Source organism: Mesoplodon bidens, assembly GCF_964165515.1.
Source record: "Mesoplodon bidens genome assembly, chromosome: Y".
Taxonomy (NCBI): Eukaryota; Metazoa; Chordata; class Mammalia; order Artiodactyla; family Ziphiidae; genus Mesoplodon; species Mesoplodon bidens.
The window spans coordinates 20,681,801-20,709,238 of record NC_138180.1 but is presented as its reverse complement, the minus strand read 5'-3'; positions in this window follow the sequence as shown (position 1 = coordinate 20,709,238).

Sequence of the window (27,438 nt, the reverse complement as noted above, 5' to 3'; positions counted from 1 at the left end):
TGATTAAAATGAATAACCAAGTGTTTTACTTGACATCAGTAAATCAAAACAATAAACCCTGAGAACATAGAAAAAAGATAAATAAAGATATGAGCAGAACTTAATACAACAGAAAACGTATAAAATTCAGGTGATTTAGTAAGTCCAAAGAATATTCTTTGAAAAGATTTAAAAGACACACTTTGGTTAAGGAAAACAAAAACATAAGTAAAGAATATACAGAAAGAATCAGGACAATGTTATAGCAGAGAATATATGAAATGCCAGTAAATTTGAACATTTCTGTAAAGTGGACCATTTCCTAGCTGCTAAAGTTTACCAAAACTGACACAAGAGGAAATCATTTAAAGTCATCATGTCTGCACTTGGCATTCTCGTAACTCCGTGGCCTCAGAATGCAGCATCTGTAGTCCAAGGTAACCTGCGGAGAGGGGGCGTGGCTGAGGGAGGTTGGAAGACTGCCTTCACAGAGGGAGTTGGTGTGGCCATCTCTGCTGTGACTGAACAAAGGGCAGGGGAGCAGGGGGCCCAGTGTAGGGCCCTCAGAGCCCGGCAGACCCAGTGGGGTGTCACAAGCATTTAGGCCCAGGCCAAAGGGCGCCTTCTTTGTCTGCACAGCTGCCCAAACTTTCACCTTTGCACTCATGCCGCCCTCTTATTTGAAGTGTGTTTGGAACCTGTCTGCGCAGTACACCTCGCTGCACAGCTAACCATAGGTCAGGGCATCATAGCTTCCTGCCAGGTGACCGAAGTTCGCAGGCAGATGGGTCCCTGGGACACACGCGGAGAGGTTCCTGCCCGGGCCACAGGCCGCCCACTGGCCCTGCCCCAGATCAAAGGCTGAAAAGCAGCCATGCCTGAGTCCACTGCCTCTCGAAGGAGTATTGGACCAACACTTGTAGAAAACGGGGTCCTTGCGGGCAATCATTGGAGGGACACAAATAAATCTTTGCCGACTTTCTGCTGAAGCATACCAGCGTTCACACATAAGCCTCTTACAAGGTCACCTGTTTAGCTAAACATGAGCTCATGATCTAAATTTACACAATATTGAAGAAATCAGCTACAAAGTGAGACAATCAGCAAAAACAATCAATACCAGAATTAGATTCCCTAGGACATCCATCTGATGTTGGAATAATCAGGTGCAAGGCAGAAAATATACATAAATCTGGAACTGAAACAAGGCACAAGGAGGTTTTCAAAGGCTGGTAGGATCTCTAAAACATTTTTAAAGTACATGACGTTGATAAACATAAATACTCAAAGGTTGTTTAATACCACAGATTAAGCATTGAGAAGAGTGAAATTATGCTGTTTTGAAAACTATGGCAGGTGAGATTTTCTGCCTAATTATATAAGAAGATTTCTCTAAAAAATAGACATTATTTCAAAGACTTATTGGCTGTGAAATAAGTTAAGTGTATTTCAAATGGCTTGTCTGCAAAGAAAGGTGAGATGTAGGGAATCACAGAAAGTCGAGGGGAAAATGTCAATATATACATTGCTATATGGTGAACTAAGCCTTAGGCCAGCTACAATGTAGAAGACCTGACACTTAGAAACTTAAAAGTGAGCTGGAATCTTTAAAAGTTCAAAACTTTGGGCTTCCCTAGTGGCGCAGTGGTTGAGAGTCCGCCTGCCGATGCTGGGGATACGGGTTCGTGCCCTGGTCTGGGAGGATCACACATGCCGCGGAGCGGCTGGGCCCATGAGCCATGGCCGCTGAGCCTGTGCGTCCGGAGCCTGTGCTCCGCAATGGGAGGGGCCACATGGGGGAGGCCCGGTAACATAAAAAAATAAAAAAAAAATCAAATCTTTATAAGTAAAAAGATTTATTAAAATGAATAACCAAGTGTTTTAATTGACATCAGAAGATCAAATCAATAAACCCTGAGAACATAGAAAAATGATAAATAAAGATATGAGCAGAACTTAATACCACAGAAAACGTATAAAATTCAGGTGAGGTAGTAAGTCCAAAGAATATTCTTTGAAAAATATTTAAAAGACACACTTTGATTAAGGAAGACACAAACATAATTAAAGAATATATAGAAAGAATCAGAACAATGTTATAGCAGAGAATATATGAAATGCCATTAAATTTGAACATTTCTGTAAAGCGGACCATTTCCTAGCTCCTACAGTTTACCAAAACTGACACAAGAGGAAATCATTTAAGGTCATCATGTCTGCCCTTGGCATAATCGGAACGCCCTGGCCTCAGAATGCAGCATCTGTAGTCCATAGTAAACTGGGGAGAGGGGGCGTGGCTGAGGGAGGCTGGAACACTGCCCTCACTGAGGGAGTGGGTGTGGCCATCTCTGCTGTGACTGAACAAAGGGCAGGGGAGCAGGGGGCCCAAGGCCGAGCCCTCAGAGCCCGGCAGACCCAGTGGGTGTCACAAGCATTTAGGCCCAGGACAAAGGGCGCCTTCTTTGAATGCACAGCTGACCAAACTCTCACCTTTCCACTCAGGCCGCCCTCTTATTTGAAGTGTGTTTGGAACCTGTCCGCACAGTACACCTCGCTGCACAGCTAATCATAGGACAGGGCATCATAGCTTCCTGCCATGTGACCGAAGTTCGCAGGCAAATGTGTCCCTGGGACACATGCGGAGAGGCTCCTGCCCGGGCCACAGGCCGCCCACTGGCCCTGCCCCAGATCGAAGGCTGAAAAGCAGCCATGCCTGAGACCACTGCCTCTAGAAGGAGTATTGGACTAACACATTTAGAAAACGGGGTCCTTGCGGGCAACTCATTGAAGGGACACAAATAAATCTTTGCCGACTTTCTGCTGAAGCATACCAGCGTTCACACATAAGCCTCTTACAAGGTCACCTGTTTAGCTAAACATGAGCTCATGATCTAAATTTACACAATATTGAAGAAATCAGCTACAAAGTGAGACAATCAGCAAAAACAATCAATACCAGAATTAGATTCCCTAGGACATCCATCTGATGATGGAATAATCAGGTGCAAGGCAGAAAATATACATAAACCTGGAAATGAAACAAGGAACAAGGATGTTTTCAAAGACTGCTAGGATCTCTAAAGCATTTTTAAAGTACATGTCATTAATAAAGATAAATACTCAAAGGTTGTTTAATACAACAAATTAAGCAGTGAGAAGTGTGAAATTATGCTGTTTAGAAAACTATGGCAGGTGAGATTTTCTGCCTAATTAAATAAGAAGATTTCTCTAAAATATACACATTATTTCAAAGACTTATTGGCTGTGAAATAAGTTAAGGGTATTTCAAATGGCTTGTCTGCAAAGAAAGGTGAGACGTAGGGAATCACAGAAAGCCGCGGGGATAATATGTCAATATATACATTGCTATATGGTGAACTAAGCCTTAGGCCTGCAACAGTGTAGAGAAATGGACCTTTAGAAACGTACAAGTAATCTGGAATCTTTAAAAGTTCAAATCTTTATAAGTAAAAAGATTGATTAAAATGAATAACCAAGTGTTTTACTTGACATCAGAAAATCAAAACAATAAACCATGAGAACATAGAAAAAAGATAAATAAAGATATGAGCAGATCTTAATACCACAGAAAACGTATAAAATTCAGGTGAGGTAGTAAGTCCAAAGAATATTCTTTGAAAAGATTTAAAAGACACACTTTGTTTAAGGAAAACACAAACATAATTAAAGAATATATAGAAAGAATCAGGACAATGTTATAGCAGAGAATATATGAAATGCCAGTAAATTTGAACATTTCTGTAAAGTTGACCATTTCCTAGCTCCTACAGTTTACCAAAACTGACACAAGAGGAAATCATTTAAGGTCATCATGTCTGCCCTTGGCATTCTCGGAACGCCCTGGCCTCTGAATGCAGCATCTGTAGTCCATGGTAACCTGCGGAGAGTGGGCGGGGCTGAGGGAGGCTGGAACACTGCCCTCACTGAGGGAGTGGGTGTGGCCATCTCTGCTGTGACTGAACAAATGGCAGGGGAGCATGGGGCACAGGGCAGGGCCCTCAGAGCCCGGCAGGCCCAGTGGGGTGTCATAAGCATTTAGGCCCAGGCCATAGGGCGCCTTCTTTGTCTGCACAGCTGCCCAAACTCTCACTTTTCCACTCAGGCCACCCACTTAGTTGAAGTGTGTGTGGAACCTGTCCGCGCAGTATACCTCGCTGCACAGCTAACCATAGGTCTGGGCATCGTAGCTTCCTGCCAGGTGACCGAACTTCGCAGGAGAGATGATTCCCAGGTTCCCACGAAGAGAGGCTCCTGCCCGGGCCATAGGCCGCCCACTGGCCCTGCCCAAGATCGGGGGCCGGAAGCAGCCCTGTCTATTTCCCCTACCCCTGGAGGGAGTATTGGACCAACACTTCTAGAAAACGGGGTCCTTGCGGGCAACTCATTGGAGGGACACAAATAAATCTTTGCCGACTTTTTGCTGAAACTTACGAGCGTTCACACCTAAGCCTCTTACAAGTTCAGCTGTTTAGCTAAAATGAGCTCATGATCTAAATTTACACAATAATGAAGAAATCAGCTACAAAGGGAGACAATAAGAAAAACAATCAATACCAGAATTAGATTCCCTAGGCCATCCATCAGATGTTGGAATAATCAGGTGCTAGGCAGAAAATATACATAAACCTGGAAATGAAACAAGGAACAAGGATGTTTTCAAAGACTGGTAGGATCTCTAAAACATTTTTAAAGTACATGTCATTGATAAAGCTAAATACTCAAAGGTTGTTTAATACAACAAATTAAGCAGTGAAAAGAGTGAAATTATGCTGTTTAGAAAACTATGGAAGGTGAGATGTTCTCCCTAATTATATAAGATGATTTCTCTAAAAAATACACATTATTTCAAAGACTTATTGGCTGTGAAATAAGTTAAGGGTATTTCAAATGGCTTGTCTGCAAAGAAAGGTGAGACATAGGGAATCACAGAAAGCCGAGGGGATAATATATCAATATATACATTGCTATATGGTGAACTAATCCTTAGGCCGGCAACAGTGTAGAGGAATGGACCCTTAGAAACGTACAAGTAAGCAAAAATCTTTAAAAGTTCAAATCTTTATAAGTAAAAAGATTGATTAAAATGAATAACCAAGTGTTTTACTTGACATCAGAAAATCAAAACAATAAACCCTGAGAACATAGAAAAAAGATAAATAAAGATATGAGCAGAACTTAATACAACAGAAAACGTATAAAATTCAGGTGATTTAGTAAGTCCAAAGAATATTCTTTGAAAAGATTTAAAAGACACACTTTGATTAAGGAAAACAAAAACATAAGTAAAGAATATACAGAAAGAATCAGGACAATGTTATAGCAGAGAATATATGAAATGCCAGTAAATTTGAACATTTCTGTAAAGCGGACCATTTCCTAGCTCCTAAAGTTTACCAAAACTGACACAAGAGGAAATCATTTAAAGTCATCATGTCTGCACTTGGCATTCTCGTAACTCGGTGGCCAAAGAATGCAGCATCTGTAGTCCAAGGTAACCTGCGGAGAGGGGTCGTGGCTGAGGGAGGTTGGAAGACTGCCTTCACAGAGGGAGTTGGTGTGGCCATCTCTGCTGTGACTGAACAAAGGGCAGGGGAGCAGGGGGCCCAGTGTAGGGCCCTCAGAGCCCGGCAGACCCAGTGGGGTGTCACAAGCATTTAGGCCCAGGCCAAAGGGCGCCTTCTTTGTCTGCACAGCTGACCAAACTCTCACCTTTCCACTCAGGCCGCCCTCTTATTTGAAGTGTGTTTGGAACCTGTCCGCACAGTACACCTCGCTGCACAGCTAACCATAGGACAGGGCATCATAGCTTCCTGCCATGTGACCGAAGTTCGCAGGCAAATGTGTCCCTGGGACACATGCAGAGAGGCTCCTGCCCGGGCCACAGGCCGCCCACTGGCCCTGCCCCAAATCGAAGGCTGAAAAGCAACCATGCCTGAGTCCACTGCCTCTCGAAGGAGTATTGGACCAACACTTGTAGAAAACGGGGTCCTTGCGGGCAACTCATTGGAGGGACACAAATAAATCTTTGCCGACTTTCTGCTGAAGCATACCAGCGTTCACACATAAGCCTCTTACAAGGTCACCTGTTTAGCTAAACATGAGCTCATGATCTAAATTTACAAAATATTGAAGAAATCAGCTACAAAGTGAGACAATCAGCAAAAACAATCAATACCAGAATTGGATTCCCTAGGACATCCATCTGATGTTGGAATAATCAGGTGCAAGGCAGAAAATATACATACATCTGGAACTGAAACAAGGCACAAGGAGGTTTTCAAAGGCTGGTAGGATCTCTAAAACATTTTTAAAGTACATGACGTTGATAAACATAAATACTCAAAGGTTGTTTAATACCACAGATTAAGCATTGAGAAGAGTGAAATTATGCTGTTTTGAAAACTATGGCAGGTGAGATTTTCTGCCTAATTATATAAGAAGATTTCTCTAAAAAATAGACATTATTTCAAAGACTTATTGGCTGTGAAATAAGTTAAGTGTATTTCAAATGGCTTGTCTGCAAAGAAAGGTGAGATGTAGGGAATCACAGAAAGTCGAGGGGAAAATGTCAATATATACATTGCTATATGGTGAACTAAGCCTTAGGCCAGCTACAATGTAGAAGACCTGACACTTAGAAACTTAAAAGGGAGCTGGAATCTATAAAAGTTCAAAACTTTGGGCTTCCCTAGTGGCACAGTGGTTGAGAGTCCACCTGCCGATGCTGGGGATACGGGTTCGTGCCCCGGTCTGGGAGGATCACACATGCCGCGGAGCGGCTGGGCCCATGAGCCATGGCCGCTGAGCCTGTGCGTCCGGAGCCTGTGCTCTGCAATGGGAGGGGCCACATGGGGGAGGCCCGGTAACATAAAAAAATAAAAAAGAAATCAAATCTTTATAAGTAAAAAGATTTATTAAAATGAATAACCAAGTGTTTTAATTGACATCAGAAGATCAAAACAATAAACCCTGAGAACGTAGAAAAATGATAAATAAAGATATGAGCAGAACTTAATACCACAGAAAACGTATAAAATTCAGGTGAGGTAGTAAGTCCAAAGAATATTCTTTGAAAATATTTAAAAGACAAACTTTGATTAAGGAAAACACAAACATAATTAAAGAATATATAGAAAGAATCAGGACAATGTTATAGCAGAGAATATATGAAATGCCAGTAAATTTGAACATTTCTGTAAAGCGGACCATTTCCTAGCTCCTACAGTTTACCAAAACTGACACAAGAGGAAATCATTTAAGGTCATCATGTCTGCCCTTGGCATTCTCGGAACGCCCTGGCCTCAGAATGCAGCATCTGTAGTCCATGGAAACCTGCGGACTGGGGCCGTGGCTGAGGGAGGTTGGAAGACTGCCCTCACTGAGGGAGTGGGTGTGGCCATATCTGCTGTGACTGAACAGAGGGCAGGGGAGCAGGGGTCCCAGGGCAGGGCCCTCAGAGCCCGGCAGGCCCAGTGGGGTGTCACAAGCATTTAGGCCCAGGCCATAGGGCGCCTTCTTTTTCTGCACAGCTGCCCAAACTTTCACCTTTCCACTCAGGCCGCCCACTTAGTTGAAGTGTGTGTGGAACCTGTCTGCGCAGTATACCTCGCTGCAGAGCTAACCATAGGTCTGGGCATCGTAGCTTCCTGCCAGGTGACCGAAGTTCGCAGGAGAGATGATTCCCAGGTTCACACGCAGAGAGGCTCCTGCCCGGGCCACAGGCCGCCCACTGCCCCTGCCCAAGATCGGGGGCCGAAAGAAGCCCTGTCTAAGTCCCCTACCCCTAGAGGGAGTATTGGACCAACACTTCCAGAAAACGGGGTCCTTGTGGGCAACTCATTGGAGGGACACAAATAAATCTTTGCCGACTTTTTGCTGTAACTTATGAGCGTTCACACCTAAGCCTCTTACAAGGTCAGCTGTTTAGCTAAACATGAGCTCATGATCTAAATTTACACAATAATGAAGAAATCAGCTACAAAGGGAGACAATCAGCAAAAACAATCAATACCAGAATTAGATTCCCTAGGCCATCCGTCAGATGTTGGAATAATCAGGTTCTAGGCAGTAAATATACATAAACCTGGAAATGAAACAAGGAACAAGGATGTTTTCAAAGACTGGTAGGATCTCTAAAACATTTTTAAAGTACATGTCATTGATAAAGCTAAATACTCAAAGGTTGTTTAATACAACAAATTAAGCAGTGAGAAGATTGAAATTATGCAGTTTAGAAAACTATGGCAGGTGAGATTTACTGCCTAATTATATAAGAAGATTTCTCTAAAAAATAGACATTATTTCAAAGACTTATTGGCTGTGAAATAAGTTAAGTGTATTTCAAATGGCTTGTCTGCAAAGAAAGGTGAGATGTAGGGAATCACAGAAAGTCGAGGGGAAAATGTCAATATATACATTGCTATATGGTGAACTAAGCCTTAGGCCAGCCACAATGTAGAGAACCTGACCCTTAGAAACTTAAAAGAGAGCTGGAAGCTTTAAAAGTTCAAATCTTTATAAGTAAAAAGATTGATGAAAATGAATAACCAAGTGTTTTAATTGACATCAGAAGATCAAATCAATAAACCCTGAGAACATAGAAAAATGATAAATAAAGATATGAGCAGAACTTAATACCACAGAAAACGTATAAAATTCAGGTGATGTAGTAAGTCCAAAGAATATTCTTTTAAAAATATTTAAAAGACACACTTTGATTAAGGAAAACACAAACTTAATTAAAGAATATATAGAAAGAATCAGGACAATGTTATAGCAGAGAATATATGAAATGCCAGTAAATTTGAACATTTCTGTAAAGCGGACCATTTCCTAGCTCCTACAGTTTACCAAAACTGACACAAGAGGAAATCATTTAAGGTCATCATGTCTGCCCTTGGCATTCTCGGAACGCCCTGGCCTCAGAATGCACCATCTGTAGTCCATAGTAAACTGGGGAGAGGGGGCGTGGCTGAGGGAGGCTGGAACACTGCCCTCACTGAGGGAGTGGGTGTGGCCATCTCTGCTGTGACTGAACAAAGGGCAGGGGAGCAGGGGGCCCAGGGCCGAGCCCTCAGAGCCCGGCAGACCCAGTGGGTGTCACAAGCATTTAGGCCCAGGACAAAGGGCGCCTTCTTTGTCTGCACAGCTGACCAAACTCTCACCTTTCCACTCAGGCCGCCCTCTTATTTGAAGTGTGTTTGGAACCTGTCTACACAGTACACCTCGCTGCACAGCTAATCATAGGACAGGGCATCATAGCTTCCTGCCATGTGACCGAAGTTCGCAGGCAAATGTGTCCCTGGGACACATGCGGAGAGGCTCCTGCCCGGGCCACAGGCCGCCCACTGGCCCTGCCCCAGATCGAAGGCTGAAAAGCAGCAATGCCTGAGACCACTGCCTCTCGAAGGAGTATTGGACCAACACTTGTAGAAAACGGGGTCCTTGCGGGCAACTCATTGGAGGGACACAAATAAATCTTTGCCGACTTTCTGCTGAAGCATACCAGCGTTCACACATAAGCCTCTTACAAGGTCACCTGTTTAGCTAAACATGAGCTCATGATCTAAATTTACACAATATTGAAGAAATCAGCTACAAAGTGAGACAATCAGCAAAAACAATCAATACCAGAATTAGATTCCCTAGGACATCCATCTGATGATGGAATAATCAGGTGCAAGGCAGAAAATATACATAAATCTGGAACTGAAACAAGGCACCAGAAGGTTTTCAAAGGCTTGTAGGATCTCTAAAACATTTTTAAAGTACATGTCGTTGATAAACATAAATACTCAAAGGTTGTTTAATACCACAGATTAAGCATTGAGAAGAGTGAAATTATGCTGTTTTGAAAACTATGGCAGGTGAGATTTTCTGCCTAATTATGTAAGAAGATTTCTCAAAAAACTAGACATTATTTCAAAGACTTATTGGCTGTGAAATAAGTTAAGTGTATTTCAAATGGCTTGTCTGCAAAGAAAGGTGAGATGTAGGGAATCACAAAAAGTCGAGGGGAAAATGGCAATATATACATTGCTATATGGTGAACTAAGCCTTAGGCCAGCCACAATGTAGAGGACCTGACCCTTAGAAACTTAAAAGTGAGCTGGAATCTTTAAATGTTCAAATCTTTATAGGAAAAAAGATTGATGAAAATGAATAACCAAGTGTTTTAATTGACATCAGAAGATCAAAACAATAAACCCTGAGAATATAGAAAAAAGATAAATAAAAATATGAGCAGAACTTAATACCACAGAAAAAGTATAAAATTCAGATCAGGTAGTAAGTCCAAAGAATATTCTTTGAAAAGATTTAAAAGACACACTTTGATTAAGGAAAACACAAACATAATTAAAAAATATATAGAAAGAATCAGGACAATGTTATAGCAGAGAATATATGAAATGCCAGGAAATTTGAACATTTCGGTAAAGTTGACCATTTCCTAGCTCCTACAGTTTACCAAAACTGACACAAGAGGAAATCATTTAAGGTCATCATGTCTGCCCTTGGCATTCTCGGAACGCCCTGGCCTCAGAATGCAGCATCTGTAGTCCATGGTAACCTGCGGAGAGTGGGCGGGGCTGAGGGAGGCTGGAACACTGCCCTCACTGAGGGAGTAGGTGTGGCCATCTCTGCTGTGACTGAACAAATGGCAGGGGAGCAGGGGGCCCAGGGCAGGGCCCTCAGAGCCCGGCAGGCCCAGTGGGGTGTCATAAGCATTTAGGCCCAGGCCATAGGTCGCCTTCTTTGTCTGCACAGCTGCCCAAACTCTCACTTTTCCTCTCAGGCCACAGACTTAGTTGAAGTGTGTGTGGAACCTGTCCGCGCAGTATACCTCGCTGCACAGCTAACCATAGGTCAGGGCATCGTAGCTTCCAGCCAGGTGACCGAAGTTCGCAGGAGAGATGATTCCCAGGTTCACACGCAGAGAGGCTCCTGCCCGGGCCACAGGCCACCCACTGCCCCTGCCCAAGATCGGGGGCCGAAAGCAGCCCTGTCTAAGTCCCCTACCCCTAGAGGGAGTATTGGACCAACACTTCTAGAAAACGGGGTCCTTGTGGGCAACTCATTGGAGGGACACAAATAAATCTTTGCCGACTTTTTGCTGAAACTTACGAGCGTTCACACCTAAGCCTCTTACAAGGTCAGCTGTTTAGCTAAACATGAGCTCATGATCTAAGTTTACACAATAATGAAGAAATCAGCTACAAAGGGAGACAATCAGCAAAAACAATCAATACCAGAATTAGATTCCCTAGGCCATCCGTCAGATGTTGGAATAATCAGGTGCTAGGCAGAAAATATACATAAACCTGGAAATGAAACAAGGAACAAGGATGTTTTCAAAGACTGGTAGGATCTCTAAAGCATTTTTAAAGTACATGTCATTAATAAAGATAAATACTCAAAGGTTGTTTAATACAACAAATTAAGCAGTGAGAAGAGTGAAATTATGCTGTTTAGAAAACTATGGCAGGTAAGATTTTCTGCCTAATTAAATAAGAAGATTTCTCTAAAAAATACACATTATTTCAAAGACTTATTGGCTGTGAAATAAGTTAAGGGTATTTCAAATGGCTTGTCTGCAAAGAAAGGTGAGACGTAGGGAATCACAGAAAGCCGCGGGGATAATATGTCAGTATATACATTGCTATATGGTGAACTAAGCCTTAGGCCTGCAACAGTGTAGAGAAATGGACCCTTAGAAACGTACAAGTAATCTGGAATCTTTAAAAGTTCAAATCTTTATAAGTAAAAAGATTGATTAAAATGAATAACCAAGTGTTTTACTTGACATCAGAAAATCAAAACAATAAACCATGAGAACATAGAAAAAAGATAAATAAAGATATGAGCAGAACTTAATACCACAGAAAACGTATAAAATTCAGGTGAGGTAGTAAGTCCAAAGAATATTCTTTGAAAAGATTTAAAAGACACACTTTGTTTAAGGAAAACACAAACATAATTAAAGAATATATAGAAAGAATCAGGACAATGTTATAGCAGAGAATATATGAAATGCCAGTAAATTTGAACATTTCTGTAAAGTTGACCATTTCCTAGCTCCTACAGTTTACCAAAACTGACACAAGAGGAAATCATTTAAGGTCATCATGTCTGCCCTTGGCATTCTCGGAACGCCCTGGCCTCTGAATGCAGCATCTGTAGTCCATGGTAACCTGCGGAGAGTGGGCGGGGCTGAGGGAGGCTGGAACACTGCCCTCACTGAGGGAGTGGGTGTGGCCATCTCTGCTGTGACTGAACAAATGGCAGGGGAGCATGGGGCACAGGGCAGGGCCCTCAGAGCCCGGCAGGCCCAGTGGGGTGTCATAAGCATTTAGGCCCAGGCCATAGGGCGCCTTCTTTGTCTGCACAGCTGCCCAAACTCTCACTTTTCCACTCAGGCCACCCACTTAGTTGAAGTGTGTGTGGAACCTGTCCGCGCAGTATAACTCGCTGCACAGCTAACCATAGGTCTGGGCATCGTAGCTTCCTGCCAGGTGACCGAAGTTCGCAGGAGAGATGATTCCCAGGTTCCCACGAAGAGAGGCTCCTGCCCGGGCCACAGGCCGCCCACTGGCCCTGCCCAAGATCGGGGCCCGGAAGCAGCCCTGTCTAAGTCCCCTACCCCTGGAGGGAGTATTGGACCAACACTTCTAGAAAACGGGGTCCTTGCGGGCAACTCATTGGAGGGACACAAATAAATCTTTGCCGACTTTTTGCTGAAACTTACGAGCGTTCACACCTAAGCCTCTTACAAGGTCAGCTGTTTAGCTAAAATGAGCTCATGATCTAAATTTACACAATAATGAAGAAATCAGCTACAAAGGGAGACAATCAGCAAAAACAATCAATACCAGAATTAGATTCCCTAGGCCATCCATCAGATGTTGGAATAATCAGGTGCTAGGCAGAAAATTTACATAAACCTGGAAATGAAACAAGGAACAAGGATGTTTTCAAAGACTGGTAGGATCTCTAAAGCATTTTTAAAGTACATGTCATTAATAAAGATAAATACTCAAAGGTTGTTTAATACAACAAATTAAGCAGTGAGAAGAGTGAAATTATGCTGTTTAGAAAACTATGGCAGGTAAGATTTTCTGCCTAATTAAATAAGAAGATTTCTCTAAAAAATACACATTATTTCAAAGACTTATTTGCTGTGAAATAAGTTAAGGGTATTTCAAATGGCTTGTCTGCAAAGAAAGGTGAGACGTAGGGAATCACAGAAAGCCGCGGGGATAATATGTCAATATATACATTGCTATATGGTAAACTAAGCCTTAGGCCTGCAACAGTGTAGAGAAATGGACCCTTAGAAACGTACAAGTAATCTGGAATCTTTAAAAGTTCAAATCTTTATAAGTAAAAAGATTGATTAAAATGAATAACCAAGTGTTTTACTTGACATCAGAAAATCAAAACAATAAACCATGAGAACATAGAAAAAAGATAAATAAAGATATGAGCAGAACTTAATACCACAGAAAACGTATAAAATTCAGGTGAGGTAGTAAGTCCAAAGAATATTCTTTGAAAAGATTTAAAAGACACACTTTGTTTAAGGAAAACACAAACATAATTAAAGAATATATAGAAAGAATCAAGACAATGTTATAGCAGAGAATATATGAAATGCCAGTAAATTTGAACATTTCTGTAAAGTTGACCATTTCCTAGTTCCTACAGTTTACCAAAACTGACACAAGAGGAAATCATTTAAGGTCATCATGTCTGCCCTTGGCATTCTCGGAACGCCCTGGCCTCTGAATGCAGCATCTGTAGTCCATGGTAACCTGCGGAGAGTGGGCGGGGCTGGGGAGGCTGGAACACTGCCCTCACTGAGGGAGTGGGTGTGGCCATCTCTGCTGTGACTGAACAAATGGCAGGGGAGCATGGGGCACAGGGCAGGGCCCTCAGAGCCCGGCAGGCCCAGTGGGGTGTCATAAGCATTTAGGCCCAGGCCATAGGGCGCCTTCTTTGTCTGCACAGCTGCCCAAACTCTCACTTTTCCACTCAGGCCACCCACTTATTTGAAGTGTGTGTGGAACCTGTCCGCGCAGTATACCTCGCTGCACAGCTAACCATAGGTCTGGGCATCGTAGCTTCCTGCCAGGTGACCGAAGTTCGCAGGAGAGATGATTCCCAGGTTCCCACGAAGAGAGGCTCCTGCCCGGGCCACAGGCCGCCCACTGGCCCTGCCCAAGATCGGGGCCCGGAAGCAGCCCTGTCTAAGTCCCCTACCCCTGGAGGGAGTATTGGACCAACACTTCTAGAAAACGGGGTCCTTGCGGGCAACTCATTGGAGGGACACAAATAAATCTTTGCCGACTTTTTGCTGAAACTTACGAGCGTTCACACCTAAGCCTCTTACAAGGTCAGCTGTTTAGCTAAAATGAGCTCATGATCTAAATTTACACAATAATGAAGAAATCAGCTACAAAGGGAGACAATCAGCAAAAACAATCAATACCAGAATTAGATTCCCTAGGCCATCCATCAGATGTTGGAATAATCAGGTGCTAGGCAGAAAATATACATAAACCTGGAAATGAAACAAGGAACAAGGATGTTTTCAAAGACTGGTAGGATCTCTAAAACATTTTTAAAGTACATGTCATTGATAAAGCTAAATACTCAAAGGTTGTTTAATACAACAAATTAAGCAGTGAAAAGAGTGAAATTATGCTGTTTAGAAAACGATGGAAGGTGAGATGTTCTCCCTAATTATATAAGATGATTTCTCTAAAAAATACACATTATTTCAAAGACTTATTGGCTGTGAAATAAGTTAAGGGTATTTCAAATGGCTTGTCTGCAAAGAAAGGTGAGACATAGGGAATCACAGAAAGCCGTGGGGATAATATATCAATATATACATTGCTATATGGTGAACTAATCCTTAGGCCGGCAACAGTGTAGAGGAATGGACCCTTAGAAACGTACAAGTAAGCAAAAATCTTTAAAAGTTCAAATCTTTATAAGTAAAAAGATTGATTAAAATGAATAACCAAGTGTTTTACTTGACATCAGTAAATCAAAACAATAAACCCTGAGAACATAGAAAAAAGATAAATAAAGATATGAGCAGAACTTAATACAACAGAAAACGTATAAAATTCAGGTGATTTAGTAAGTCGAAAGAATATTCTTTGAAAAGATTTAAAAGACACACTTTGATTAAGGAAAACCAAAACATAAGTAAAGAATATACAGAAAGAATCAGGACAATGTTATAGCAGAGAATATATGAAATGCCAGTAAATTTGAACATTTCTGTAAAGTGGACCATTTCCTAGCTGCTATAGTTTACCAAAACTGACACAAGAGGAAATCATTTAAAGTCATCATGTCTGCACTTGGCATTCTCGTAACTCCGTGGCCTCAGAATGCAGCATCTGTAGTCCAAGGTAACCTGCGGAGAGGGGGCGTGGCTGAGGGAGGTTGGAAGACTGCCTTCACAGAGGGAGTTGGTGTGGCCATCTCTGCTGTGACTGAACAAAGGTCAGGGGAGCAGGGGGCCCAGTGTAGGGCCCTCAGAGCCCGGCAGACCCAGTGGGGTGTCACAAGCATTTAGGCCCAGGCCAAAGGGCGCCTTCTTTGTCTGCACAGCTGCCCAAACTCTCACCTTTGCACTCATGCCGCCCTCTTATTTGAAGTGTGTTTGGAACCTGTCTGCGCAGTACACCTCGCTGCACAGCTAACCATAGGTCAGGGCATCATAGCTTCCTGCCAGGTGACCGAAGTTCGCAGGCAGATGGGTCCCTGGGACACACGCGGAGAGGCTCCTGCCCGGGCCACAGGCCGCCCACTGGCCCTGCCCCAGATCGAAGGCTGAAAAGCAGCCATGCCTGAGTCCACTGCCTCTCGAAGGAGTATTGGACCAACACTTGTAGAAAACGGGGTCCTTGCGGGCAACTCATTGGAGGGACACAAATAAATCTTTGCCGACTTTCTGCTGAAGCATACCAGCGTTCACACATAAGCCTCTTACAAGGTCACCTGTTTAGCTAAACATGAGCTCATGATCTAAATTTACACAATATTGAAGAAATCAGCTACAAAGTGAGACAATCAGCAAAAACAATCAATACCAGAATTAGATTCCCTAGGACATCCATCTGATGTTGGAATAATCAGGTTCAAGGCAGAAAATATACATAAATCTGGAACTGAACCAAGGCACAAGGAGGTTTTCAAAGGCTGGTAGGATCTCTAAAACATTTTTAAAGTACATGTCGTTGATAAACATAAATACTCAAAGGTTGTTTAATACCACAGATTAAGCATTGAGAAGAGTGAAATTATGCTGTTTTGAAAACTATGGCAGGTGAGATTTTCTGCCTAATTATGTAAGAAGATTTCTCTAAAAACTAGACATTATTTCAAAGACTTATTGGCTGTGAAATAAGTTAAGTGTATTTCAAATGGCTTGTCTGCAAAGAAAGGTGAGATGTAGGGAATCACAGAAAGTCGAGGGGAAAATGGCAATATATACATTGCTATATGGTGAACTAAGCCTTAGGCCAGCCACAATGTAGAGGACCTGACCCTTAGAAACTTAAAAGTGAGCTGGAATCTTTAAAAGTTCAAATCTTTATAGGAAAAAAGATTGATGAAAATGAATAACCAAGTGTTTTAATTGACATCAGAAGATCAAAACAATAAACCCTGAGAATATAGAAAAAAGATAAATAAAAATATGAGCAGAACTTAATACCACAGAAAAAGTATAAAATTCAGATCAGGTAGTAAGTCCAAAGAATATTCTTTGAAAAGATTTAAAAGACACACTTTGATTAAGGAAAACACAAACATAATTAAAAAATATATAGAAAGAATCAGGACAATGTTATAGCAGAGAATATATGAAATGCCAGGAAATTTGAACATTTCGGTAAAGTTGACCATTTCCTAGCTCCTACAGTTTACCAAAACTGACACAAGAGGAAATCATTTAAGGTCATCATGTCTGCCCTTGGCATTCTCGGAACGCCCTGGCCTCAGAATGCAGCATCTGTAGTCCATGGTAACCTGCGGAGAGTGGGCGGGGCTGAGGGAGGCTGGAACACTGCCCTCACTGAGGGAGTAGGTGTGGCCATCTCTGCTGTGACTGAACAAATGGCAGGGGAGCAGGGGGCCCAGGGCAGGGCCCTCAGAGCCCGGCAGGCCCAGTGGGGTGTCATAAGCATTTAGGCCCAGGCCATAGGTCGCCTTCTTTGTCTGCACAGCTGCCCAAACTCTCACTTTTCCTCTCAGGCCACAGACTTAGTTGAAGTGTGTGTGGAACCTGTCCGCGCAGTATACCTCGCTGCACAGCTAACCATAGGTCAGGGCATCGTAGCTTCCAGCCAGGTGACCGAAGTTCGCAGGAGAGATGATTCCCAGGTTCACACGCAGAGAGGCTCCTGCCCGGGCCACAGGCCACCCACTGCCCCTGCCCAAGATCGGGGGCCGAAAGCAGCCCTGTCTAAGTCCCCTACCCCTAGAGGGAGTATTGGACCAACACTTCTAGAAAACGGGGTCCTTGTGGGCAACTCATTGGAGGGACACAAATAAATCTTTGCCGACTTTTTGATGAAACTTACGAGCGTTCACACCTAAGCCTCTTACAAGGTCAGCTGTTTAGCTAAACATGAGCTCATGATCTAAGTTTACACAATAATGAAGAAATCAGCTACAAAGGGAGACAATCAGCAAAAACAATCAATACCAGAATTAGATTCCCTAGGCCATCCGTCAGATGTTGGAATAATCAGGTGCTAGGCAGAAAATATACATAAACCTGGAAATGAAACAAGGAACAAGGATGTTTTCAAAGACTGGTAGGATCTCTAAAGCATTTTTAAAGTACATGTCATTAATAAAGATAAATACTCAAAGGTTGTTTAATACAACAAATTAAGCAGTGAGAAGAGTGAAATTATGCTGTTTAGAAAACTATGGCAGGTAAGATTTTCTGCCTAATTAAATAAGAAGATTTCTCTAAAAAATACACATTATTTCAAAGACTTATTGGCTGTGAAATAAGTTAAGGGTATTTCAAATGGCTTGTCTGCAAAGAAAGGTGAGACGTAGGGAATCACAGAAAGCCGCGGGGATAATATGTCAGTATATACATTGCTATATGGTGAACTAAGCCTTAGGCCTGCAACAGTGTAGAGAAATGGACCCTTAGAAACGTACAAGTAATCTGGAATCTTTAAAAGTTCAAATCTTTATAAGTAAAAAGATTGATTAAAATGAATAACCAAGTGTTTTACTTGACATCAGAAAATCAAAACAATAAACCATGAGAACATAGAAAAAAGATAAATAAAGATATGAGCAGAACTTAATACCACAGAAAACGTATAAAATTCAGGTGAGGTAGTAAGTCCAAAGAATATTCTTTGAAAAGATTTAAAAGACACACTTTGTTTAAGGAAAACACAAACATAATTAAAGAATATATAGAAAGAATCAGGACAAAGTTATAGCAGAGAATATATGAAATGCCAGTAAATTTGAACATTTCTGTAAAGTTGACCATTTCCTAGCTCCTACAGTTTACCAAAACTGACACAAGAGGAAATCATTTAAGGTCATCATGTCTGCCCTTGGCATTCTCGGAACGCCCTGGCCTCTGAATGCAACATCTGTAGTCCATGGTAACCTGCGGAGAGTGGGCGGGGCTGAGGGAGGCTGGAACACTGCCCTCACTGAGGGAGTGGGTGTGGCCATCTCTGCTGTGACTGAACAAATGGCAGGGGAGCATGGGGCACAGGGCAGGGCCCTCAGAGCCCGGCAGGCCCAGTGGGGTGTCATAAGCATTTAGGCCCAGGCCATAGGGCGCCTTCTTTGTCTGCACAGCTGCCCAAACTCTCACTTTTCCACTCAGGCCACCCACTTAGTTGAAGTGTGTGTGGAACCTGTCCGCGCAGTATACCTCGCTGCACAGCTAACCATAGGTCTGGGCATCGTAGCTTCCTGCCAGGTGACCGAAGTTCGCAGGAGAGATGATTCCCAGGTTCCCACGAAGAGAGGCTCCTGCCCGGGCCACAGGCCGCCCACTGGCCCTGCCCAAGATCGGGGCCCGGAAGCAGCCCTGTCTAAGTCCCCTACCCCTGGAGGGAGTATTGGACCAACACTTCTAGAAAACGGGGTCCTTGCGGGCAACTCATTGGAGGGACACAAATAAATCTTTGCCGACTTTTTGCTGAAACTTACGAGCGTTCACACCTAAGCCTCTTACAAGGTCAGCTGTTTAGCTAAAATGAGCTCATGATCTAAATTTACACAATAATGAAGAAATCAGCTACAAAGGGAGACAATCAGCAAAAACAATCAATACCAGAATTAGATTCCCTAGGCCATCCATCAGATGTTGGAATAATCAGGTGCTAGGCAGAAAATTTACATAAACCTGGAAATGAAACAAGGAACAAGGATGTTTTCAAAGACTGGTAGGATCTCTAAAGCATTTTTAAAGTACATGTCATTAATAAAGATAAATACTCAAAGGTTGTTTAATACAACAAATTAAGCAGTGAGAAGAGTGAAATTATGCTGTTTAGAAAACTATGGCAGGTAAGATTTTCTGCCTAATTAAATAAGAAGATTTCTCTAAAAAATACACATTATTTCAAAGACTTATTGGCTGTGAAATAAGTTAAGGGTATTTCAAATGGCTTGTCTGCAAAGAAAGGTGAGACGTAGGGAATCACAGAAAGCCGCGGGGATAATATGTCAATATATACATTGCTATATGGTGAACTAAGCCTTAGGCCTGCAACAGTGTAGAGAAATGGACCCTTAGAAACGTACAAGTAATCTGGAATCTTTAAAAGTTCAAATCTTTATAAGTAAAAAGATTGATTAAAATGAATAACCAAGTGTTTTACTTGACATCAGAAAATCAAAACAATAAACCATGAGAACATAGAAAAAAGATAAATAAAGATATGAGCAGAACTTAATACCACAGAAAACGTATAAAATTCAGGTGAGGTAGTAAGTCCAAAGAATATTCTTTGAAAAGATTTAAAAGACACACTTTGTTTAAGGAAAACACAAACATAATTAAAGAATATATAGAAAGAATCAGGACAATGTTATAGCAGAGAATATATGAAATGCCAGTAAATTTGAAGATTTCTGTAAAGTTGACCATTTCCTAGCTCCTACAGTTTACCAAAACTGACACAAGAGGAAATCATTTAAGGTCATCATGTCTGCCCTTGGCATTCTCGGAACGCCCTGGCCTCTGAATGCAGCATCTGTAGTCCATGGTAACCTGCGGAGAGTGGGCGGGGCTGGGGAGGCTGGAACACTGCCCTCACTGAGGGAGTGGGTGTGGCCATCTCTGCTGTGACTGAACAAATGGCAGGGGAGCATGGGGCACAGGGCAGGGCCCTCAGAGCCCGGCAGGCCCAGTGGGGTGTCATAAGCATTTAGGCCCAGGCCATAGGGCGCCTTCTTTGTCTGCACAGCTGCCCAAACTCTCACTTTTCCACTCAGGCCACCCACTTATTTGAAGTGTGTGTGGAACCTGTCCGCGCAGTATACCTCGCTGCACAGCTAACCATAGGTCTGGGCATCGTAGCTTCCTGCCAGGTGACCGAAGTTCGCAGGAGAGATGATTCCCAGGTTCCCACGAAGAGAGGCTCCTGCCCGGGCCACAGGCCGCCCACTGGCCCTGCCCAAGATCGGGGCCCGGAAGCAGCCCTGTCTAAGTCCCCTACCCCTGGAGGGAGTATTGGACCAACACTTCTAGAAAACGGGGTCCTTGCGGGCAACTCATTGGAGGGACACAAATAAATCTTTGCCGACTTTTTGCTGAAACTTACGAGCGTTCACACCTAAGCCTCTTACAAGGTCAGCTGTTTAGCTAAAATGAGCTCATGATCTAAATTTACACAATAATGAAGAAATCAGCTACAAAGGGAGACAATCAGCAAAAACAATCAATACCAGAATTAGATTCCCTAGGCCATCCATCAGATGTTGGAATAATCAGGTGCTAGGCAGAAAATATACATAAACCTGGAAATGAAACAAGGAACAAGGATGTTTTCAAAGACTGGTAGGATCTCTAAAACATTTTTAAAGTACATGTCATTGATAAAGCTAAATACTCAAAGGTTGTTTAATACAACAAATTAAGCAGTGAAAAGAGTGAAATTATGCTGTTTAGAAAACGATGGAAGGTGAGATGTTCTCCCTAATTATATAAGATGATTTCTCTAAAAAATACACATTATTTCAAAGACTTATTGGCTGTGAAATAAGTTAAGGGTATTTCAAATGGCTTGTCTGCAAAGAAAGGTGAGACATAGGGAATCACAGAAAGCCGTGGGGATAATATATCAATATATACATTGCTATATGGTGAACTAATCCTTAGGCCGGCAACAGTGTAGAGGAATGGACCCTTAGAAACGTACAAGTAAGCAAAAATCTTTAAAAGTTCAAATCTTTATAAGTAAAAAGATTGATTAAAATGAATAACCAAGTGTTTTACTTGACATCAGTAAATCAAAACAATAAACCCTGAGAACATAGAAAAAAGATAAATAAAGATATGAGCAGAACTTAATACAACAGAAAACGTATAAAATTCAGGTGATTTAGTAAGTCGAAAGAATATTCTTTGAAAAGATTTAAAAGACACACTTTGATTAAGGAAAAACAAAACATAAGTAAAGAATATACAGAAAGAATCAGGACAATGTTATAGCAGAGAATATATGAAATGCCAGTAAATTTGAACATTTCTGTAAAGTGGACCATTTCCTAGCTGCTATAGTTTACCAAAACTGACACAAGAGGAAATCATTTAAAGTCATCATGTCTGCACTTGGCATTCTCGTAACTCCGTGGCCTCAGAATGCAGCATCTGTAGTCCAAGGTAACCTGCGGAGAGGGGGCGTGGCTGAGGGAGGTTGGAAGACTGCCTTCACAGAGGGAGTTGGTGTGGCCATCTCTGCTGTGACTGAACAAAGGTCAGGGGAGCAGGGGGCCCAGTGTAGGGCCCTCAGAGCCCGGCAGACCCAGTGGGGTGTGACAAGCATTTAGGCCCAGGCCAAAGGGCGCCTTCTTTGTCTGCACAGCTGCCCAAACTCTCACCTTTGCACTCATGCCGCCCTCTTATTTGAAGTGTGTTTGGAACCTGTCTGCGCAGTACACCTCGCTGCACAGCTAACCATAGGTCAGGGCATCATAGCTTCCTGCCAGGTGACCGAAGTTCGCAGGCAGATGGGTCCCTGGGACACACGCGGAGAGGCTCCTGCCCGGGCCACAGGCCGCCCACTGGCCCTGCCCCAGATCGAAGGCTGAAAAGCAGCCATGCCTGAGTCCACTGCCTCTCGAAGGAGTATTGGACCAACACTTGTAGAAAACGGGGTCCTTGCGGGCAACTCATTGGAGGGACACAAATAAATCTTTGCCGACTTTCTGCTGAAGCATACCAGCGTTCACACATAAGCCTCTTACAAGGTCACCTGTTTAGCTAAACATGAGCTCATGATCTAAATTTACACAATATTGAAGAAATCAGCTACAAAGTGAGACAATCAGCAAAAACAATCAATACCAGAATTAGATTCCCTAGGACATCCATCTGATGTTGGAATAATCAGGTGCAAGGCAGAAAATATACATAAATCTGGAACTGAACCAAGGCACAAGGAGGTTTTCAAAGGCTGGTAGGATCTCTAAAACATTTTTAAAGTACATGTCGTTGATAAACATAAATACTCAAAGGTTGTTTAGTACCACAGATTAAGCATTGAGAAGAGTGAAATTATGCTGTTTTGAAAACTATGGCAGGTGAGATTTTCTGCCTAATTATATAAGAAGATTTCTCTAAAAACTAGACATTATTTCAAAGACTTATGGGCTGTGAAATAAGTTAAGTGTATTTCAAATGGCTTGTCTGCAAAGAAAGGTGAGATGTAGGGAATCACAGAAAGTCGAGGGGAAAATGTCAATATATACATTGCTATATGGTGAACTAAGCCTTAGGCCAGCTACAATGTAGAAGACCTGACACTTAGAAACTTAAAGTGAGCTGGAATCTTTAAAAGTTCAAAACTTTGGGCTTCCCTAGTGGCGCAGTGGTTGAGAGTCCGCCTGCCGATGCTGGGGATACGGGTTCGTGCCCTGGTCTGGGAGGATCACACATGCCGCGGAGCGGCTGGGCCCATGAGCCATGGCCGCTGAGCCTGTGCGTCCGGAGCCTGTGCTCCGCAATGGGAGGGGCCACATGGGGGAGGCCCGGTAACATAAAAAAAAAAAAAAATCAAATCTTTATAAGTAAAAAGATTTATTAAAATGAATAACCAAGTGTTTTAATTGACATCAGAAGATCAAAACAATAAACCCTGAGAACATAGAAAAATGATAAATAAAGATATGAGCAGAACTTAATACCACAGAAAACGCACAAAATTCAGGTGAGGTAGTAAGTCCAAAGAATATTCTTTGAAAATATTTAAAAGACAAACTTTGATTAAGGAAAACACAAACATAATTAAAGAATATATAGAAAGAATCAGGACAATGTTATAGCAGAGAATATATGAAATGCCAGTAAATTTGAACATTTCTGTAAAGCGGACCATTTCCTAGCTCCTACAGTTTACCAAAACTGACACAAGAGGAAATCATTTAAGGTCATCATGTCTGCCCTTGGCATTCTCGGAACGCCCTGGCCTCAGAATGCAGCATCTGTAGTCCATGGAAACCTGCGGACTGGGGCCGTGGCTGAGGGAGGTTGGAAGACTGCCCTCACTGAGGGAGTGGGTGTGGCCATATCTGCTGTGACTGAACAGAGGGCAGGGGAGCAGGGGTCCCAGCGCAGGGCCCTCAGAGCCCGGCAGGCCCAGTGGGGTGTCACAAGCATTTAGGCCCAGGCCATAGGGCGCCTTCTTTTTCTGCACAGCTGCCCAAACTTTCACCTATCCACTCAGGCCGCCCACTTAGTTGAAGTGTGTGTGGAACCTGTCTGCGCAGTATACCTCGCTGCAGAGCTAACCATAGGTCTGGGCATCGTAGCTTCCTGCCAGGTGACCGAAGTTCGCAGGAGAGATGATTCCCAGGTTCACACGCAGAGAGGCTCCTGCCCGGGCCACAGGCCGCCCAATGCCCCTGCCCAAGATCGGGGGCCGAAAGAAGCCCTGTCTAAGTCCCCTACCCCTAGAGGGAGTATTGGACCAACACTTCCAGAAAACGGGGTCCTTGTGGGCAACTCATTGGAGGGACACAAATAAATCTTTGCCGACTTTTTGCTGTAACTTATGAGCGTTCACACCTAAGCCTCTTACAAGGTCAGCTGTTTAGCTAAACATGAGCTCATGATCTAAATTTACACAATAATGAAGAAATCAGCTACAAAGGGAGACAATCAGCAAAAACAATCAATACCAGAATTAGATTCCCTAGGCCATCCGTCAGATGTTGGAATAATCAGGTGCTAGGCAGAAAATATACATAAACCTGGAAATGAAACAAGGAACAAGGATGTTTTCAAAGACTGGTAGGATCTCTAAAGCATTTTTAAAGTACATGTCATTAATAAATATAAATACTCAAAGGTTGTTTAATACAACAAATTAAGCAGTGAGAAGTGTGAAATTATGCTGTTTAGAAAACTATGGCAGGTGAGATTTACTGCCTAATTATATAAGAAGATTTCTCTAAAAAATAGACATTATTTCAAAGACTTATTGGCTGTGAAATAAGTTAAGTGTATTTCAAATGGCTTGTCTGCAAAGAAAGGTGAGATGTAGGGAATCACAGAAAGTCGAGGGGAAAATGTCAATATATACATTGCTATATGGTGAACTAAGCCTTAGGCCAGCCACAATGTAGAGGACCTGACCCTTAGAAACTTAAAAGAGAGCTGGAATCTTTAAAAGTTCAAATCTTTATAAGTAAAAAGATTGATGAAAATGAATAACCAAGTGTTTTAATTGACATCAGAAGATCAAATCAATAAACCCTGAGAACATAGAAAAATGATAAATAAAGATATGAGCAGAACTTAATACCACAGAAAACGTATAAAATTCAGGTGAGGTAGTAAGTCCAAAGAATATTCTTTGAAAAATATTTAAAAGACACACTTTGATTAAGGAAGACACAAACATAATTAAAGAATATATAGAAAGAATCAGGACAATGTTATAGCAGAGAATATATGAAATGCCATTAAATTTGAACATTTCTGTAAAGCGGACCATTTCCTAGCTCCTACAGTTTACCAAAACTGACACAAGAGGAAATCATTTAAGGTCATCATGTCTGCCCTTGGCATAATCGGAACGCCCTGGCCTCAGAATGCAGCATCTGTAGTCCATAGTAAACTGGGGAGAGGGGGCGTGGCTGAGGGAGGCTGGAACACTGCCCTCACTGAGGGAGTGGGTGTGGCCATCTCTGCTGTGACTGAACAAAGGGCAGGGGAGCAGGGGGCCCAGGGCCGAGCCCTCAGAGCCCGGCAGACCCAGTGGGTGTCACAAGCATTTAGGCCCAGGACAAAGGGCGCCTTCTTTGTCTGCACAGCTGACCAAACTCTCACCTTTCCACTCAGGCCGCCCTCTTATTTGAAGTGTGTTTGGAACCTGTCCGCACAGTACACCTCGCTGCACAGCTAATCATAGGACAGGGCATCATAGCTTCCTGCCATGTGACCGAAGTTCGCAGGCAAATGTGTCCCTGGGACACATGTGGAGAGGCTCCTGCCCGGGCCACAGGCCGCCCACTGGCCCTGCCCCAGATCGAAGGCTGAAAAGCAGCCATGCCTGAGACCACTGCCTCTAGAAGGAGTATTGGACTAACACTTTTAGAAAACGGGGTCCTTGCGGGCAACTCATTGAAGGGACACAAATAAATCTTTGCTGACTTTCTGCTGAAGCATACCAGCGTTCACACATAAGCCTCTTACAAGGTCACCTGTTTAGCTAAACATGAGCTCATGATCTAAATTTACACAATATTGAAGAAATCAGCTACAAAGTGAGACAATCAGCAAAAACAATCAATACCAGAATTAGATTCCCTAGGACATCCATCTGATGATGGAATAATCAGGTGCAAGGCAGAAAATATACATAAACCTGGAAATGAAACAAGGAACAAGGATGTTTTCAAAGACTGGTAGGATCTCTAAAGCATTTTTAAAGTACATGTCATTAATAAATATAAATACTCAAAGGTTGTTTAATACAACAAATTAAGCAGTGAGAAGTGTGAAATTATGCTGTTTAGAAAACTATGGCAGGTGAGATTTTCTGCCTAATTAAATAAGAAGATTTCTCTAAAATATACACATTATTTCAAAGACTTATTGGCTGTGAAATAAGTTAAGGGTATTTCAAATGGCTTGTCTGCAAAGAAAGGTGAGACGTAGGGAATCACAGAAAGCCGCGGGGATAATATGTCAATATATACATTGCTATATGGTGAACTAAGCCTTAGGCCTGCAACAGTGTAGAGAAATGGACCTTTAGAAACGTACAAGTAATCTGGAATCTTTAAAAGTTCAAATCTTTATAAGTAAAAAGATTGATTAAAATGAATAACCAAGTGTTTTACTTGACATCAGAAAATCAAAACAATAAACCATGAGAACATAGAAAAAAGATAAATAAAGATATGAGCAGATCTTAATACCACAGAAAACGTATAAAATTCAGGTGAGGTAGTAAGTCCAAAGAATATTCTTTGAAAAGATTTAAAAGACACACTTTGTTTAAGGAAAACACAAACATAATTAAAGAATATATAGAAAGAATCAGGACAATGTTATAGCAGAGAATATATGAAATGCCAGTAAATTTGAACATTTCTGTAAAGTTGACCATTTCCTATCTCCTACAGTTTACCAAAACTGACAGAAGAGAAAATCATTTAAGGTCATCATGTCTGCCTTTGGCATTCTCGGAACGCCCTGGCCTCTGAATGCAGCATCTGTAGTCCATGGTAACCTGCGGAGAGTGGGCGGGGCTGAGGGAGGCTGGAACACTGCCCTCACTGAGGGAGTGGGTGTGGCCATCTCTGCTGTGACTGAACAAATGGCAGGGGAGCTTGGGGCACAGGGCAGGGCCCTCAGAGCCCGGCAGGCCCAGTAGGGTGTCATAAGCATTTAGGCCCAGGCCATAGGGCGCCTTCTTTGTCTGCACAGCTGCCCAAACTCTCACTTTTCCACTCAGGCCACCCACTTAGTTGAAGTGTGTGTGGAACCTGTCCGCGCAGTATACCTCGCTGCACAGCTAACCATAGGTCTGGGCATCGTAGCTTCCTGCCAGGTGACCGAAGTTCGCAGGAGAGATGATTCCCAGGTTCCCACGAAGAGAGGCTCCTGCCCGGGCCACAGGCCGCCCACTGGCCCTGCCCAAGATCGGGGGCCGGAAGCAGCCCTGTCTAAGTCCCCTACCCCTAGAG